A 7,500-nucleotide genomic window follows, 5' to 3' on the forward strand; every position below is an offset into this window, starting at 1 on the left:
GAAGTGGCTAATTCAATTAGTGCCGACCTTCTTTCCCGTGCCGGGTGCTCTCAAGCACGGAAACACGCGCACGGAAACACGCGCACGGAAACACGCGCACGGAAACACGCGCACGGAAACACGCGCACGGAGCGGGCTTGAGAACATGACTCACACCGAGAGAGAGAAGTAGGGGATTGAACTGTGAGTCGCCATGACTACACACACACAAACCAGTGGAGGCTGCTGAGGAGAGGACAACTCTAATAATGTCTGGAACGAGGCAAATGGAATGGCATCAAACACCTGGAAACCATGGAAACCATGTGTTGATGTGTTTCATACCATTTCACTGATTCTGCTCCAACCATTATCACGAGCCTGTTCTCCTCAATTAAGGTGCCACCAACCTCCTGTGACACAAGCTGGAGCCAGATTCCTGCTGATGATAACTTCTCCTACAGGGATTATCATGTGTATTAATGCTAGAGGAACAAACTGAACAACATGTTTTACTGTGAGGGAGGTGTGAATGCACTGATGGCTTGTGGAACATCTAGACAGAGAGAGAGAGACAAAGGGAGAGAGGGGAGGCTGGTTTAATTGGTGTTGTTCAGTGGAAAATATAATGACTGTATACCTGTGTGTTTATGTGGATGTGTGTGTGGATGCATGCGTGTGTGCGTGTGTATATTGTTATACCAGTCTTTTAGTATTGGCACCAGGGTTGGTTTGTGATTTGAAATTTAACTTATCAACTACAAAACTCCAGGGTGGGAAATAAGGGACCCTTTTCATGTCTTGAATTGGAATTCCAATTATTCCCAGTAATGGACAGCATCTGAATGGAACTGACCCCAACCCTGAAGGGCATTGGTTTTATATTCCACTAGACCACATGGTCAGAAGTGACATTTATCAGTGGCTGACAATCTTTCCCAAAAATCATTACATGGACCTAAAGATGTTACAATGTCATTTAGAGTGCAATCCATGGTGGGTCAAGCCTTTTGACCTCTCTTGACCCCAACTGATTGTTATTGGACATACAGTACCTCTACGTGTATGGCTCCTTATTGGATGATTTCAACATCCATTAGGTGATAATTAGATCTGGTAAACATTTAAGATTTAGCTGTGATGTGTGTGCAGAGGAGGCCATGTACGGTAGGTTATCAGTCTGTGGATTGGCCTCTCTCTCTCTCTCTCCATCGCTATCTGACACCTGACAAACTCTCTGCTCTCTGCCCCAACCACTCTACTGTGTCTGAGTGACCGACAGCAGAGAGAGAGGGAGAGAGAGCGAGGGAGAGCAGACCAGAGGAGAGAGGGGGAGCAGACCAGGGAGAGAGAGGAAGAGTGTGGGAGCAGACCAGGGGAGAGAGGGGGAGCATACCAGAGGAGAGAGGGGGAGCAGACCAGGGGAGAGAGGGGGAACATACCAGAGGAGAGAGGGGGAGCATACCAGGGGAGAGAGGGGGAGCATACCAGAGGAGAGAGGGGGAGCAGACCAGGGGAGAGAGAGGAAGAGTGTGGGAGCAGACTAGGGGAGAGAGGGGGAGCATACGAGAGGAGAGATGGGGAGCAGACCAGGGGAGAGAGGGGGAGCAGACCAGGGGAGAGAGGGGGAGCATACCAGAGGAGAGAGGGGGAGCAGACCAGGGGAGAGAGGGGGAGCATACCAGAGGAGAGAGGGGGAGCAGACCAGGGGAGAGAGAGGAAGAGTGTGGGAGCAGACTAGGGGAGAGAGGGGGAGCATACCAGAGGAGAGAGGGGGAGCATACCAGAGGAGAGAGGGGGAGCAGACCAGGGGAGAGAGGGGAGCATACCAGAGGAGATAGGGGGAGCATACCAGAGGAGAGAGGGGGAGCATACCAGAGGAGAGAGGGGGAGCATACCAGAGGAGAGAGGGGGAGCATACCAGAGGAGAGAGGGGGAGCAGACCAGGGGAGAGAGGGGGAGCATACCAGAGGAGAGAGGGGGAGCAGACCAGGGGAGAGAGAGGAAGAGTGTGGGAGCAGACCAGGGGAGAGAGGGGGAGCATACGAGAGGAGAGAGGGGGAGCAGACCAGGGGAGAGAGGGGGAGCAGACCAGGGGAGAGAGAGGAAGAGTGTGGGAGCAGACCAGAGGAGAGAGGGGGAGCAGACCAGGGGAGAGAGGGGGAGCATAGCAGAGGAGAGAGGGGGAGCAGACCAGGGGAGAGAGAGGAAGAGTGTGGGAGCAGACCAGGGGAGAGAGGGGGAGCATACGAGAGGAGAGAGGGGGAGCAGACCAGGGGAGAGAGAGGAAGAGTGTGGGTGCAGACCAGGGGAGAGAGGGAGAGCATACCAGAGGAGAGAGGGGGAGCAGACCAGGGGAGAGAGAGGAAGAGTGTGGGAGCAGACCAGGGGAGAGAGAGGAAGAGTGGGGGAGAGAGATATTTTCTCCATCCCTTTAAGCCTATCCCCTCTGAAGTTATTTCCCTTGAGAGGGGACTGAGCATAAAAGCGAGGTTATATCTGAGCTAGCCGGTGTGAGAGGAGCACAAAGGGTTAAGTCTGAGTACCTCTCCCAGGGGAGGGAGGGAGAGAGAGGGATTGTCCCAGCGCCACCTCTCCTTCACCTCTCCTCCCTCGCTTTGTCCTCTGGCAGTTTGCTGGGAGGGTTGCTAAGTAACCACCAAACCTGCTGTTAGAGATTGAGAGAGAGAGAGAGGTAAAGAGAGCGAGAGATAGAAAAGCGGGAGAGGAGGAGAAAAGCATTTAGAAAGTTGTTGGTTTCAGATGGTTCATTACTATGTTAGTGAGAACATATTAGCTCCTTAGACAAAGGTACGCTGAAGCTTTTATATAAACATGTGGAGCCATTGTCCTATTGTTTAGAGAACTGATGAGAGAACTCTTCTGGTAACACACTAGCTGTTTGTCAGTGGAGGCTGGTGGGAGGAGCTATAGGAGGACGGACTCATTGTAATGGCTGGAATGGAATTAATAACCTCTACGGGATCGGTGTCCCCCCGTGGGACGGTTGAGCTAATGTGATTAGCATGAGGTTGTAAGTAACAAGAACATTTCCCAGGACATAGACATATCTGATATGGGCAGAAAGCTTACATTCTTGTTAATCTAGCTGCACTGTCCAATTCACAGTAGCCATTACAGTGAAATAATACCATGCTATTGTTTGAGGAGAGTCCACAGTTATGAATTTAAAATGTTTTAATAAACCAATTAGGTAGATTTGGGCTTGATACAACATTTTGAACAGAAATGCAATGGTTCATTGGATCAGTCTAAAACTTTGCACATACACTGCTGCCAAAATCTAAATTGCACATAACCTGGAAAAATACATGATGGCCTTTTTCTTGCATTTCAAAGATAATAAAAAATAAAACCGCATGTTTTTTCTCTTTGTAATATATTTGACCAGATATTCTCCTACATGAATTGCTTCAGGTCCTGAGCTACAGGCATTTAGATTTGGGTATGTCATTTTAGGTGAAAATTGAAAAAAAAAAAAAAATCCTTAATTAAGAGGATTTATTAGTGGAACAGAGTCAAAACATTTATTCCATTCCAGCCATTACAATGAGCCCGTCCTCCTATAGCTCCTCCCACCAGCCTCCACTGGGGTTTGTGTTGATAAGGACGCCATGTCATTGTGATTTATAAAGTTGTTTTCATCATGCCTCGTAAAGCCATGTCAATGAAACATATATGCTTGTTATTTGCCTACCCTGTGTGTTTGTCCTGCCTTCCATTGGGTCAGTCATTGTGGAACACAATGTGTCTAGCAGTGTTGCACAATAATCTGAAGGCTGGTGCATGGTGGGGGTGTGGGGCACAGTGGGTAGCATGGCAGTATGCTCATGTCTGTCATGTACCCTCATCTCTACAGAATCCTCTGAGCAACATCAGCTACTGGCACCGTGACCTGAATGCTTTTGTCTTGATATGGGGTGCTGGGAGGGGGGTGGGGGTTAAAAATCTATGTAAAAAAATCCCCTTTTTAATAAAGCGTCTATAATTGCATTTGTGTAGTGGCACACAGTTGAGCAGGATTTCCACACAGGATTTGTTGTTGTTGCAGGGTCTGGAAAAGGGTTTTGCCTTTTATGAGAGAAACTCTGATTGTACAATATTAGGAGGAATATACTGCGTCGATATATACTGTATAGTGGAGGCTATATACAGTGCCTTGTGAAAGTATTCGGCCCCCTTGAACTTTGCGACCTTTTGCCACATTTCAGGCTTCAAACATAAAGATATAAAACTGTATTTTTTTGTGAAGAATCAACAACAAGTGGGACACAATCATGAAGTGGAACGACATTTATTGGATATTTCAAACTTTTTTAACAAATCAAAAACTGAAAAATTGGGCGTGCATCTTCATCTTTGAGACAGTGAGAAAGTTTATTTAGAAGCCTATCCCAAACCTTAACCAGTTGGAATTAATGCTTAAACTTAACTGTTGCAATTTGACGTTTCACCCCCGTGGACAAACATTGAATACTGAAGAGGTCTGGTTGGTTAAATAGGATGTAAATATATTTTAGTCAAAGCCAAGAGGAAGGATAAGATACTCTTGTACGAAACAAGTGAGACGGTGTTGATTTTATTATTAAGGAGCCTATCAACAAACATATAGGCCAGCGACTGACAGTAACATCTGTGCCCAGCTAACTCTGCCTTTTATCTGGTGCTGAGAGAGAGAGATTCAAGGACAACACAGGACAAAGAGAGTTGGCTGATAAATGAATAGAGGAATAAAGGTCTGGAATTAGATTTTCTGCGGCCAGGGTATCGATCCCATATGATCCTCAGATGCAGGATAACACAGTGGCCTGTGTGCTGTGTGTGTATGTCCTCTCTCTCTCTCTCTCTCTCTCTCTCTCTGTATCTCTCTCTCTCTCTGTCTCTCTGTCTGTCTGTCTGTCTGTCTGTCTGTCTCTCTCTCTCTCTCTCTCTCTCTCTCTCTCTCTGTCTCTCTGTCTCTGTCTGTCTGTCTGTCTGTCTGTCTGTCTAATGACGGGGGGAAAACAATCGATAGTTACATATCGCAATATTATTTTGGACAATATCATATCGATACTTTGAATACTTTGAATCCAAGAATCGATTTCCAAATAATAATATTGATATATGTATTTTTTGCGGTTGTTGCTCTTTAGCGTTAGCTAGAGCTAATCGGCTGTACCTGCAGCCAAACTCTGGTATTTTCCATCCTATAGCTTGTTTTCTAGCTCCCTTTTAAATGGTGAGCCAACATGTTTTCAACACTTTTATTTCCTCTCTTGTCTCTCTGTAGCAGACATGTAGAGAGCAATATGTTTCAAACATCAAATCACAATAAAATCGCAGTATCGAATCACGATACATATAGAATCGTGAGAATCATGTGAATTGCAACACTGTTCCTGGCTGAGGCAGACCAAAACCACTAACTGTTCCTGCCTGAGGTAGACCTAAACCACTAACGATTCCTGGCTGAGGCAGACCTAAACCACTAACTGTTCCTGGCTGAGGCAGACCAAAACCACTAGCTGTTCCTGGCTGAGGCAGACCTAAACCACTAACGGTTCCTGGCTGAGGCAGACCTAAACCACTAACTGTTCCTGCCTCAGGTAGACCTAAACCACTAACTGTTCCTGGCTGAGGCAGACCTAAACCACTAACTGTTCCTGCCTGAGGTAGACCTAAACCACTAACTGTTCCTGGCTGAGGCAGACCTAAACCACTAACTGTTCCTGTCTGAGGCAGACCTAAACCACTAACTGTTCCTGGCTGAGGCAGACCTAAACCACTAACTGTTCCTGTCTGAGGCAGACCTAAACCACTAACTGTTCCTGGCTGAGGTAGACCTAAACCACTAACTGTTCCTGGCTGAGGCAGACCTAAACCACTAACTGTTCCTGGCTGAGGTAGACCTAAACCACTAACTGTTCCTGGCTGAGGTAGACCTAAACCACTAGCTGTTCCTGGCTGAGGCAGACCTAAACCACTAACTGTTCCTGGCTGAGGCAGACCTAAACCACTAACTGTTCCTGGCTGAGGCAGACCTAAACCACTAACTGTTCCTGGCTGAGGCAGACCTAAACCACTAACTATTCCTGCCTGAGGTAGACCTAAACCACTAACTGTTCTTGGCTGAGGCAGACCTAAACCACTAACTGTTCCTGGCTGAGGTAGACCTACACCACTAACTGTTCCTGCCTGAGGTAGACCTAAACCACTAACTGTTCCTGCCTGAGGTAGACCTAAACCACTAACTGTTCTTGGCTGAGGCAGACCTAAACCACTAGCTGTTCCTGGCTGAGGTAGACCTAAACCACTAACTGTTCTTGGCTTAGGCAGACCTAAACCACTAACGGTTCCTGGCTGAGGCCGAACTAAACCACTAACTGTTCCTGGCTGAGGTAGACCTAAACCACTAACTGTTCCTGGCTGAGGCAGAACTAAACCACTAACGGTTCCTGGCTGAGGCAGACCTAAACCACTAACTGTTCCTGGCTGAGGTAGACCTAAACCACTAACTGTTCCTGGCTGAGGCAGACCTAAACCACTAACTGTTCCTGGCTGAGGCAGACCTAAACCACTAACAGTTCCTGGCTGAGGCAGACCTAAAGCACTAGCTGTTCCTGCCTGAGGTAGACCTAAACCACTAACTGTTCCTGGCTGAGGCAGACCTAAACCACTAACTGTTCCTGGCTGAGGCAGACCTAAACCACTAACGGTTCCTGGCTGAGGCAGACCTAAAGCACTAGCTGTTCCTGGCTGAGGCAGACCTAAACCACTAACTGTTCCTGGCTGAGGCAGACCTAAACCACTAACGGTTCCTGGTTGAGGCAGACCTAAACCACTAACTGTTCCTGGCTGAGGCAGATCTAAACCACTAACTGTTCCTGGCTGAGGCAGACCTAAACCACTAACTGTTCCTGCCTCAGGCAGACCTAAACCACTAACTGTTCCTGGCTGAGGCAGACCTAAACCACTAACTGTTCCTGCCTGAGGTAGACCTAAACCACTAACTGTTCCTGGCTGAGGCAGACCTAAACCACTAACTGTTCCTGTCTGAGGCAGACCTAAACCACTAACTGTTCCTGGCTGAGGCAGACCTAAACCACTAACTGTTCCTGTCTGAGGCAGACCTAAACCACTAACTGTTCCTGGCTGAGGTAGACCTAAACCACTAACTGTTCCTGGCTGAGGCAGACCTAAACCACTAACTGTTCCTGGCTGAGGTAGACCTAAACCACTAACTGTTCCTGGCTGAGGTAGACCTAAACCACTAGCTGTTCCTGGCTGAGGCAGACCTAAACCACTAACTGTTCCTGGCTGAGGCAGACCTAAACCACTAACTGTTCCTGGCTGAGGCAGACCTAAACCACTAACTGTTCCTGGCTGAGGCAGACCTAAACCACTAACTGTTCCTGCCTGAGGTAGACCTAAACCACTAACTGTTCTTGGCTGAGGCAGACCTAAACCACTAACTGTTCCTGGCTGAGGTAGACCTACACCACTAACTGTTCCTGCCTG

Source organism: Oncorhynchus clarkii, chromosome 7 (genome assembly GCF_045791955.1).
Source record: "Oncorhynchus clarkii lewisi isolate Uvic-CL-2024 chromosome 7, UVic_Ocla_1.0, whole genome shotgun sequence".
Lineage (NCBI taxonomy): Eukaryota > Metazoa > Chordata > Actinopteri > Salmoniformes > Salmonidae > Oncorhynchus > Oncorhynchus clarkii.